The 12,458-nt window shown below is 44.9% G+C and overlaps 1 long non-coding RNA gene across 3 annotated transcripts in view; it reads left to right on the forward strand.

The window, feature by feature from the left end:
• The window catches only part of LOC125619768, a 53,502-nt gene extending 41,481 nt beyond the window's left edge, over positions 1–12,021 (forward strand). For all 3 annotated transcript variants that reach the window (XR_007351351.1, XR_007351353.1, XR_007351352.1), the window contains 3 exons: positions 6,700–6,881; positions 7,008–7,117; positions 11,034–12,021. This is a non-coding gene — a long non-coding RNA (uncharacterized LOC125619768). The remainder of the gene's footprint in view (positions 1–6,699; positions 6,882–7,007; positions 7,118–11,033) is intronic.
• The last annotated feature ends 437 nt before the right edge of the window (positions 12,022–12,458 follow it).

Below are 12,458 nucleotides of genomic sequence, written 5' to 3' on the forward strand. Positions count from 1 at the left end.
GTGGTGCTGAGGATGGAACACAGTGCCTCATGCATGCTAGGCGAGGGCTCTACCACTGAGCCACAACCCCAGCACCTGATAGCCATTATTTTTTACCAGCAGAATCTCTGAGTTTGTTCAGGGTAGCAATGGACCCTCCTAAAGGATGCATTTTTCAGTTTTCCTTGAAGTAAGATGCACCCCTTTTCTAAGTTTGTTTTTTTTTTTTTTTAATATTTATTTATTTATTTATCGGTGGACACAACATCTTTGTTTGTATGTGGTGCTGAGGATCGAACCCGGGCCGCACGCATGCCAGGCGAGCGCGCTACCACTTGAGCCACATCCCCAGCCCCATCCCTTTTCTAAGTTTGGTCAGTGCACTATCAGGCCTTTAGGCAAGTCTATTTCACATTTCCCGTCTTCCTTCCTGCTGCCAGCAATATAGATTTGATGACTAGACCTCTGGCAGCCATCTTGGGCCAAATAAGACTTTGAGGATAGAATCTACATACTAAGAATGATAGTGTAGAGACAGGATGGTTCTCAGATCACCATGGAGCCACCCTGCCAGCCCTTGACTTTCTTTTCCATAAGACAGAAATAAATCCTTTCATATTTAAGTCTATTCTTTGGGGCTTCTTTTTTTTTTCTCTATATGCAGACAAACTAATTCTTACTGATGTACCTTCAAACTCTTCCCTTTCTTTGGCTGTACCATTTCCCTTAAATTATGGTATTAATTATACTATGGTCTGCCTGACAAATTGATGACCTGCTGGCGCTTCCAAGTCAAAATGTGCAATGCTGCATTCATAAGCATCCCTGGAAAATGGTGTGTCCTGTGTTTGTTGTTGCTGTAAATGGCGACACCACTTTTCTTGTCACTAGAGATCAGAAATCTCATATTATCTTTCGTTCTCTTATTCAATCAGTTCCCAAACTCTAGGGGTTCTCCATTCATTGATCTAGCATTTGGAGAGTGTATTATCTCCAGAGAGGACTGCGGCTGGAGGTTCAAGGGTAAGCCAAGTAGATATTTATCTGTTCTCATGAAGCTTACAATCAAGACAGGCGTTCATTAAGTAATCACACAAACCAACATAAAATTGCAACTGTGCCAAGCACTGCAAAGAGAGCGATGAGAACGTATAAGGGGGTCAAGGAGGACTTCAACTGAGCTGTCACAGGGAGGATGAATGAGACCCAGTGTGACCAAGAGTCAGGGTGTGGGATGGCGGCTGTCATTTTAGGAAACAGCATGTGAGAAGGAAAAAGAAGGACGGGGCAGCATGTTTCCAGGAGTTAAGGAGGCTCTTGGCCGAAGCACCAGGAGCCACAAGAGATCCGGGAGGCAAAGGAAGGATCCAGATCATGTCAATGATTTTGAGTTTCATTTTAAGAGAAGTGGTGTCGCGAGCATCCACGGCTGTGTGTGTGAGCTATGCGCATCGTAGCCAAATGAGGGCTCAGGTCTGGCACTGCGCTCTGACTGGGCTGTGGGACAAAGGAGTGCTTTTCCTCTGGCTCTGCCTGTGATCCCACACAGCACCTGAGATGGGTGTGACTTGTCACGAGGTCGATCAATCCGCTGACACAGGACATCACCAAGCAAGACTCCACCCTTGAAACCTTCTCCCCTGCCTTGTTTGGTGAAGAACATTCTATCCAAACTCCTTCGTTGATCCCCCTATAAAAATAAAGAGATTCCGGGTGCGCGCTCTCTTTTCCAGCAGTGGAAGCTGACCTTCAAGGTCACAGAGCAGTCCTGTCCTCCATGTGAAAATCACTTCTGTGGCCTGCGTTTTCCCGTTTCTTAGCCTAATGCTGCAGCCAGCTCTTCTGAACCCAGCTCATCTCGTCAGCGCGGGTTGCTGGCCAGACAGTGGGGGGGTATTCCAGGGGGGCTCAGTGGTAAAGAGAGGAGGGCGGTGGCCGATCATCTCTGCGGTGCCCTTCCTATTTCTCCTCCCCTCTTCTCTTGGTTCCCTCTGCCGTGGCCTCTGTCCCTGGTAGGTGCCTTCGCTTTCTGAAACTCACTCTCCAAGAACTGGGGATCCTTCTTCCAAATCCCACTGCTGATCAATTTGTTCCCATTCCCAAAGGCTTTCAAGAACCTCCATTTCCTCCTAATTGAAATCCACCTTCCTGAGCCAGAGTTCAAGGCCCCCGCAGTGTGGCCCTGGAAGCCCATGGGACCCTCACCAGACCTCAGCCACTCTCCCTCGCCTGCATGCTTCAGCCAAACCGTGCCACCTATGCCGGCCTAGGTCTTTCCTTGTGCTCTTCCTAGGACTGGAATACCATTTTCTTAATTGACCGTTTGTCCATGGAGACCCCCTCTGCAAACCAAATTGCCCTCCCCCCATCAGAGTCATTCTTCCTCCTGTGTGTCACTGAACAGTCTCTGTGCTCCCCAGCGGGGAGCCTGTCTCTTCCTGATCTCCCCGGCTGGGGCTGTAGCTCAGTGGTGGAGCACTTGCCTAGCATGCGTGATGCCCTGGGTTTGATTCTTAGCACCATATAAAAAATAAATAAAGGTATTATGCCCACGTATAAATAATAAAAATATTAAAAAAAAAGAAGACTGATCACCCAAAATAGCTTCTTGACAAAAAGATCCTGGCTTCCTTTCAGCACCCAACTATTCCTCTCCTTAGAACCAGGGACTCAATCAAGGTCAACCAAAGCAAATGAATGATACTCAGATAAGTTGGTGAGCAGCACCCCTGGTCACATTGTATAATTTTTGTTTTTTGAACTGAGGATTGAATCCAGGGACGCTTAACCACTGAGCCACATCCCCAGCCCATTTTATTTTTTATTTTGAGACAGGATCTCACTAAGTTGCTCAGGGCCTGGCTAAATTGCTGAGGCTGGCCTTGAACTTGCAGTCCTCCTGCCCTCAGCCTCCTGAACCACTTACATAATTCTTTCATAGTCGATGGATGTCAGTGGTACACTGAAGGTGACCTGGGTAACATACAAGCTAATTTTGGACATAAACTACTTCAGTTCAAATCCCAGCTCTACCAGTGCCCGTGAACAAGTTACCTCATCTCTCTGTGCCTCAGTTTCTCTGTCTGCACAATGGAGATGACAAGGTGCGTGTAACTTGAGTTAGTTTACAGAAAGCACGTTGAAAAGTGCCTGTCCTAGAGTGAGTACTGACTAAAGGTCTTCGTCATCATCACAGGGTTCCTGTCACTGTGTAAGAATGCCACTGTGACTCAGTCTCTTACTGGGCGGTGCCTGGGGCTGGACTTCTGGGGAGCATGATCTCTGCACAGTGTTCAGTGGAGGAGCTTCCCATCAGCTCTAACAAATGAACTTGTGTCCTTCTTAGTCCACCAGCTTCCTGTGTGTGCTGTGTAAACCAGTGAACTGTGAACTCTATAGGTGCAGAGACCATAATGATGACAACTGGCACTATGTAATCCTTACGCTTGGCATTTACTGTTCAGAGTATTCATAGAGATTGACTCATGAAGTTTTTTTAAAAAAAATGTTACAAGGGAACTAGAGCACAGAGAGGTAAGGCAACCTGCCCAGAGGTATACAGCAACCTTTGAACTCAAATCCAGCTCCAGCCCCTATGAACATTTTTTCTTTTTCTATGCTATTTCTCCTCCTCTCCATATCTCTGACATCTGATACAGATCAGGCACTTGGTTAATGTTTGCTGAGTGATGAATCCCAGTGGCATCTTTAGGATGGCCTACTAGTACTTCCTTTGTCCAGAACTTTTTTTCCCCCCACAATGTGTTTTTTGACACAATATCTTTATTTTATTTATTCATTTATTTTTATGTGGTGCTGAGGATGGAACCCAGTGCCTCACACTCGCTAGGCAAGCGCTCTACCCACTGAGCTACAATCCCAGCCCAGTCCAGGACCTCTGATTGGCTTCCTTGCCCACTGATCCATCTCACCCTCTAATAGCAACTGGTCAAGTGTTTCCGGTCTTTTCAGGAAACGCTGTGTGTGTGTGCCCCCACCCCTCCTTTAGGAAACACCCCCTGTTACACCCAGCTGTGCCCCCCAGCCAGCTCTCTTCTTACTTTCCCTTCCTTAGAAAGAGATAGTAAGAGACACCGGCGCACTTGGCTGGTGGAATTAAAAATTGATTTTAAAAATTTTAACGGGACTTTATTTTCCAAAACTTTTTTACTCTGAAAGATGTACATACATGTTAATTGTAAAGATTTGGCAACTGTAGAAGTGCACCAGGAAAATAACTAAATGTAAAGCATATTTTTGCTTCCTATTCAAAATATTCTTTCGTGTTAAATGATCCTTACAATTAAAAAAAAAATGAAAAGAAATCAAAGGATTAGACATTATGTGTTATGGGGAGAGAAAATATTTCCAATTCTCCCTTGCCTCCATCCACCTTCTCAGAGTGTTGACGACTGCCTTAACCTTCTTCTCTCCTGTTCAAAATGTGGAATTGGGCCTCAGTTAAATACAGAGGCACAGAAGCTTCCCCGATTCTCCCATAGTCCCTGAAAGAAAAAGAGCCTACTACATCCAACGCAGCCTGGGTTACAAGAATGCAGGAAGAAAAAAACACACATTCCATACTATGAAGCAAATCTTCAAAGGTTTCCTATACTCCCTTTCAGAATCATTTCTTTTTCCAAAAAAAAAAAAAAAAAAAGGTCCTGGTCACATACATGTAAATATATTTATTTGGTTTTGCAAATAAATTTCAAAAGCATGTATGCCAGAAGAGCATTAGACCTAAAATCAGGATTTTTCTGTTTTGGTTCTTAATATTTCTGTCTGGGTTAATTAAAGTGTATGTACTCTCTTCCTTAAAAAAAAATTACAAAGGCAATAGATATATACTGTAGAACATTTGGAAAATATTAAAAATATACAGAGAACCAGGCACTGTGGCACACGCCTGTAGTCCCAGTGGCTCAGGAAGCTGAGGCAATAGGATCACAAGTTCCTGTACAAAAAAAAAAAAACAAAGAGAAGGAAATGAAAAGCATCAGTAAATCTACCATGCAGAGTACCTGGCCCATTCTCAAATTCTCACTCTCTGGATGTGGATGAATGGGAAGGAAAGGAGAAACATTTGTAGTGATGGGGACCTCTGTGCTTGGCTGGTCCCCAATGCCAGACATCTGGTCATGACATTCTGATTCCCTTTAGAGACAATTCCCCCCACAACCAACCACCCAACCACTTAGCCTTCTAGCTACCCACTCAGCCACCCACACTTCATGAGGAAAATGTCCCTCATAGTCAGTTGAATAGTCATTTCCCAGGGCTAGGCATTGTCTTAGTGCATTTTCTGTTGCTAAAATAAACTACCTGAAACTGGGTAATTTATAAAGAAAAAGGCTTTATTCTCTTCACAGTTCTGGAGGTCAGGTAGTCCAAAAACATGGTGCCAACATCTGCTTGGCTTCTGGTGATAGCCTCATGCTACTTGCAGCATGGTAGAAATGTGAGCACATGCAAAAGAAGTGAAACATGAGTGACAGGCTTGCTTTCCAACACCTCACTCTCAGGTTAGAGTTAGATCTAGTCCCGCTTGAACAGAAACTCACTCATGTGAGAAAGGCATTAATCCATTCATGAGGGCTCCACCCCCAAGACGCACACACCTCCTAACATTGCTGCATTGAAGAATTAAGCCCCAGTATGAGTTTTGGTGGGGACAAACCATAGCAGGCATGAAACCCAGGTAGTCTAATCGATTTCCTCCCAGGGAACTTTTATCCAATGGATCCAGGGAGAAGGCAGGTCCCTTCTACTCTAGTGATAAAGATGGAAAGCTCCCTGCATCTGCTAGATGCTGCTGTAGTTACAGCCATGTAGAGAAAGTCAGTCTCACATTATGAAGAAAAAACAAAACAAAAAAAACTGGAGAATCCCTTACTGTGTTTGAGTCTCTGGTCTGGTTGTTCCTTGTTGCAGTTGTGCTGGGTTCTGGCTGGAACCAGCCACTTTTAGCCTTTCCCAATTTGGTTACATGAACACATAAGTTTCCTTTTGATCAGTACTAGTTTGAGTTGGACATTTTCTCACTGAAACCAAAAGTTGTTGTTTTTTTTTTAAATATCTTTATTTTATATTTATGTGGTGCTGAGGATTGAACCCAGGGCCTTGCACATGCTAGGTGAGCACTCCACCACTGAGCCACAACCCCAGCTCCACCCCCCAAAGTTTTATTTAAACCAAGCACCCAGCTTACATGGAAGGAAGAGAAAGTTAGGAAGTGTATTTTTTTAGGAAATAAATTTTCTCAAAGGAAAGTGTTGGGCCTTTGGATATGGCCAAAGGTATAGGAGGCAACCCCCCTTACCTCAGGGGACCCAGTTATCTCCCATCCCTTGCAAAGCCCTGGTAGGAGTCAGGAGGGTGCCTTGCTGCTGTGGAAACATTGGTCCCAGCAAAGGGTCTGTTATCTACGTGTCTTTCTGGAACTGGGTGGCCCAACAAACATGGAGGGTGGCCTACTTTGGCAAGGAGAAGACACTAGATAAAGTGTCTTCCACCTTTCCACTCTTAGGCGGGGCTGACCACTGTTCACAGTGCATCCAGCCACCAGCTAAGGCGACTCCAGATAGCTCAGCTCCAGGGAAACCCCCCTTTCCAGTCTGCCTCTGTCTAACTCGTGCCTTTAATTTCTGTCCCACAGCTTAACCCCTCTCCTGCCCTCTTGGCTTTAACAACGAATCTTACTTTTTCCTCTTTTGTCAGAGAACCTCCTAAGAACTCTCATCCTTCCACCCTGGCTCTCCCTGCTCCACTTAGAACATAAATCCTGACCCTTATTCATTTGGCTGCTTCTCCACAATACTCCACTCCAGCTGCCTGAAGGCAGAGGTTTGGACAGTGCCAGCAAAGACGAGGGACAGAGGTCCGTTTGGAATGGAGCCGTGGTGAGTTATTGTGATAGTCACCTTCCCAATTTGTGCAGATTGTATCTTCCCATCACCATAAAAACATACCTGAGAAATCAACTTAGAGAAAAGACTTACTTTGTCTCACTGTTTTGGAACTTTTAGGGCCTGACCGATTGGCCCCGCTGCTTTGGGCCTGTGGCGAGGCAGTAGGTCATGGCGGGAGCACTTGGCCGAGTGGAACTGTTCATCTCACGCCCAGGAGGCAAAAGCAGGTAAGGAGAGGCCGGGGTCCCGTCATTCAGATCTAGTGGACATCCTCAATGTCCCAAGACCTTCCTGCCTGGCCCCGCCTCCTAGAGGTCCTGCCACCTCCCAATAGCATCTCCCAGGGGACCAGATCTTTAATACATGGGCCCTTAGGGGCAGTCAAGAACCAAGTTATGAGGGTAAAAAGCAGTCAGTTGTCACTTATAACACTCTGGAGGTATTTCTGTGTAGGTTCCACAGAGGTAAGATGTGGGCTCCTGGTTACTACCCCACCCCACCAGCTGGCTTGGTGGCCTTCATCTTACATTCAGTGATGGCTGGGGAACATCTGAGGGACGATTTATGGTGTTTTTTAAAATTTTACTCATCTTTCTTCTTCCCCAGACAAGAAACAATCCTTGTCTTGTGCTTGTATCATCACTTTAAATGGATTCTTTTCTTTTCTTTTCTCTTCTTTATACTGGGGATTGAACCCAGGGGCACTTAACCACTGAGCCACATCCCCAGCCTTTTTTTTCAATGTTATGGTTTATATATGGTGTCCCCCAAAAGCTCATGAGTGAGACAATGTAAGAAGACTTGGGAGAGACATGACTGGGCTCTAGCACTAACCTAATCAGTGAATCAACCCTTGATGGGATTAACAGTGCTGGCTGCAGGCAGGTGGGGTGTGGCTGGAGGAGTGGTTCAGTGGGGAATGGCTATCAGGTATATATTCTGTATAGGAGGAGAGTGGAGTCTCTCTCTGCTTACTAATCACCATATGAGCTGCTTCTCTCTGCCACATTCTTTCGCCATGATGTTCTGCCTCACCTCAAGCCTCAAGGAACAGAGCTTACAGTCTATGGATTGAGACCCTGAAACCGTGAGGCCCTAAATAAACTTCTCCCCCTCTATAGTTGTACTGGTCGGGTCTTTTAGTCAATAGCAATGAAAGAGCTGACTAAAACAGTATACATATTTAAATTAGAGACAGGGTCTCACTGAGTTGCCTAGGGCCTCGCTAAATTGCTGAGGCTAACTTTGAATTCGTGATCCTCCTGTCTCAGCCTCCCAGGCTGCTAAGATTCTCTTTTTTAAAAATACACCTGTATTTATTTTCTCTGTGGACCCTTCATAGGGCAAAAAAAGAGGAGCCCAGACCTGAGATAGAAAGAGCTGCTTCCAGACTTTTAATGACCTTCAGGCTCCTTCCCTAACACTCCTTTACTTTCCAAAGCGGGGCCGCTGTATATCCACCTTCTCTTGCTTGTTAGTTCAATTACGATCATTCTCTGCCTCCTTCCAAATTGTATTTGAGGTGGCTAAAAATAAAACACACACACAATGAGATAAAGAATGGTATCTAGATCCCTTAGATAGAAGATGAGGAAAATGCAATTAAACCAGGACACTTGGAAGAAAGTTGTGATAGAAAATGTTTGGTTTCTGCAGTCAACAACAGTAATAACTGATTAAGTATTTAGGTAACAGTGACTCTTTGCACTTTTTTTTTTTTAGAGAGAGAGAGAATTTTTTAATATTTATTTTTAGTTTTTGATGGACACAACATTTTTGTTTGTATGTGGTGCTGAGGATCGAACCCTGGCCGCACGCATGCCAGGAGAGCGCGCTACCGCTTGAGCCACATCTCCAGCCCCGACTCTTTGCACTTTAAATGGTCCATATTTCCACCGTGATCGAGCACCCACTAATGTGAAACATTTCAAGGAACAGAGAGGAGTGAAGACCCTACCCTTTCGGTGCTCACGAAGTCCCCTGCTCCCATTTGAACCTCATGTGCAAAGAGTGCTCATAAATTCCTGTGTGTTTGATCCACCTCATTCTGTGCCAAAGTTCATGGCTCATGTATTTGGTAAAACTAGTTCTACTGCTTAGCATGTATTATTGGACCAGGGAAGTATGTCCAAGCCAAAGACAGCCACACGGGCATTGGACTCAGGAACCCAGTGGACATCTCAGGTTACTTGATAAGAGATTGCCTAATATGTTTCCTTCATCTTCATGAAGATACACCAATTTTGTCAGATCATCTTTTCTAAAGTTGCCTGCAACAACTCCCTGTGGACCTTCACATTCCTCCCATTGACTGGAGGGCTGTATGCCCTCTCCCCTTTGAACCTGGGTAGGACTTGGTAACTCCCTCAAACAACAAAGTATGGCAGAGCAGTGTTATAGGACTTCTAAGTCTTCTTCCTTGTACTTGGAAGTACAAGCTCTTGGAAACGGGCTCCAATACTCTGAAGATGCCCCAGACTCCGTGGGGAGAGGATCATATGGTAGGAACCAAAGCCTCTGGCCCACAGACCTGGCTGGGCTCCTATCTGACAACCAGCACATGACGCAGCCATCTGATAGTGCAACCCCAGCCTGAGTGGAGCTGCAGGCTGAAGGAATGTGGAGGAGAATACCCCATTCCCACTCAACCCCACCCAAACCGCAGATTCATGAGCAAAATAACTGACTTTCGTGGTTTTCAGCTTCAAAGTTTTGAGGTGGTTTGTTAGACGGCAACAGATGGCTGACACGTCAATCCCGTGGCATCTTTCGTCTTGGGAAGTACAAATGCCAGTGCAAACTGGATGCTGTGGTGCACGCCTATAATCTCAGAGGTTAGGAAGGCTGAGGCAGGAGGATGGCAGGTTCAAAGCCAGCCTCAGCAATTTAGTGAGGCTGTAAGAAACTTAGGTGCTGTCTCTCTATAAAAAAAAAAAAAAAAGCAGGGGGTGGGGCTGGGGATGTGGCTCAGTGGTTAAGTGCCCCTGAGTTCAATCCTTGGTACCAAAAAAAAAAAAAAAAGGTTGGGTTCATCCAGAAATGGGCCACCTGAGCTCAGGCCAAACCTCAGCTTCTCCTTGTCTCCACAAGTCCTATGTTCATCCCAGGCTCGGGAATTCCGAGAGCCAAAATGACTGCGGCTATGAAAGAGGTGCTATTTCATACTACTTTAAATGCTTGAAAATTCTAGCGCTGAACACCTGCTCCTGAGAGCATCTTGGTGTGCCTTGCTGTTGCACTCTTAAAGAGGACAACTCATATCCTCTTTTCTCTGCTCTAGAAATAGGGGATTTTATTTTATTTTTTAAATATTTATTTTTAAGATGGACACCATATCTTTATTTATTTTATTTTATGTGGTGCTGAGGGTCAAACTCAGTGCCTCACATGTGCAAGGCAAGCACTCTACCGCTGAGCTATAACCCCAGCCCCAGATTTTATTTTTTTCCTCCAATCCCCAAAACCCTCCCTGTACCTAGATCCATAAACTAAGATGATTGTTTTTCCCCCCCTTATTACTGTGACTCCAAATCCTGGGGTTTTTTGACCAGGGAATGAACGCAGGGGCACTTAACCACTGAGCCACATCCCCAGCCCTTTTGTGTATTTTACTTAGAGACAGGGTCTCACTGAGTTGCTTAGAGTCTCCCTAAAGTGCTGAGGCTGGCTTTGAACTCGTGATTCTCCTGCCTCAGCCTCCTGAGCTGCTGGGATTGCAGGCCTGCACCGCCACATCTGGCAAGCCCTGGCTTTTTTCATAGTGTGATCTACCATTTCTTCTGGGCTTGGGGTTCTACCCTCACTGCCATCTTGCAGCCTCTGTTACTTCTTATCTCAGGCTGTGCCTGTTCCCAGGCCTTCTTGACAAGACCAACCCTTAAACAGTTTCCTACAGCTGATTGTTGAGGAGGCAGTGCAGCCCAATGGTAAGCAGCAGGCGCCTCCCAGTTGGAGAAGCAAGGAACAAGTTCATGCGTTCTCTAAACCTACCTTATAAATATAATTAGGATTCAGATGAGATGGTCTCCGTTGGCCAGGATTGCTATCTCATCAGACACCTGCTTTGTGAAACAAGCAGAACCCCCATTGTTGGACATGATAATGCACCAACCTAGAGACCCTCTGTTCCCTGTTGCCTTGCAGATACGGTGGCCAATGACATGTGGACAGAATTGTTTCACTGGGTTGGAAGAAAATCTCCCTCGAAGCAGCTGACCTCGTTGGGAGGCTCCTCCTTGGGCTCCTCCTTCCCCTTCCTGTGAATATCATGCTGGAGTGACAACTACCACTTGGATCATGCGGTGACCCTGAGGACAGAAGCCCTATGCTAATGCAAGTGGGGGATGATTAGAAGGATCCTAGGTCCTAGACGACCACAGAACTACCTTGTGATCAGCTCACCTTAGTACTTTTTCATGTTTGAGAAATGTTACTTCAAAAAACTTTATTTTTTGTCTCTAGGATGGGAGGCTGAATTTAATTCCTAATTGAGACATATGATAAATGCTAGTCAAGGGCTGGGGCCGTGGCTCAGTGGTAGAGTGCTCGCCTAGCATGCGTGAGCACTTGGATCCTCAGCACCACATACAAATAAAATTTTAAAAAAGATATTGTGTCCACCTATAACTAAAAAATAAATAAAAATAAAAATAAATGCTAGTCAAGATGATTGTTCTCTCTTGGCATCTTTTCTCTTGGGGACTGTCTGCTCTTGGGGTCTAGCCATCTCCAGGCTGATGTGTCCCACCAGTTAGTTCTGGTTAAAATAAGAAGGAAACACGCTGCGCGGTAGATTCTAGGGGTATGTTGAAGCCATAACCGATAAGGCTTTTCTTTAGTTGGGGACTATAGAAGGAATCTTCCTGCCCAATATTTGTCAGTATGCTGGCTGGACTCTGTGACCTGAGAGAATGTGTCCTACTCAGGGACATCTACACCTTAACTACATGCCATGAATCTGCCACTCAGCCTTGCTCTGTTATGATGCTGAGTTGTAGAAGATGAAGTTAGAATGAAAAGCACAAAGAAAAGTTAGTGGTTAGGAAAAAGAGAAGCTTTCATCTCTAAGATTTGGTTGTTATTTTTATTTAATTTTATTTTTTGATATTGGAGATTGAACCCAGGGGTGCTTAACCACTGAGTCACATCCTCAGCCCTTTGTAATATTTTATTTAGGGATAGGGTCTCGCTGAGTTGCTTAGGGCCTCACTAAGTTGCTGAGGCTGGCTTTCAATTTGTAATCCTCCTACCTTGGCCTCCAGAGCCGCTGGGATTATAGGTGTGCGCCACCACACCCGGCTGATTTTGTCATTCTTACTGAAAATATTTTTTAAAACCACATTCCTATAAACAATTACAATTTCAATCTTCCATTTAATAAAATGTTTTGTAAGGAAAATAAAGAGAAGAAGAAGAATATCTAGAAATGCAGGAAATTCACTTAATTTTTAGGCTAGAAAATTTTGTATGAAGCAAGTTCAATTCTATACAAATTTTTTGAATTGGTATTGTTTCGTTTACTTAAAAAGGGATATGGATCAAAACAGTGCAATTATAAATGTATCAATT

The sequence above is a fragment of the Marmota marmota genome, unplaced genomic scaffold, assembly GCF_001458135.2.
Source record: "Marmota marmota marmota unplaced genomic scaffold, marMar, whole genome shotgun sequence".
NCBI lineage: Eukaryota > Metazoa > Chordata > Mammalia > Rodentia > Sciuridae > Marmota > Marmota marmota.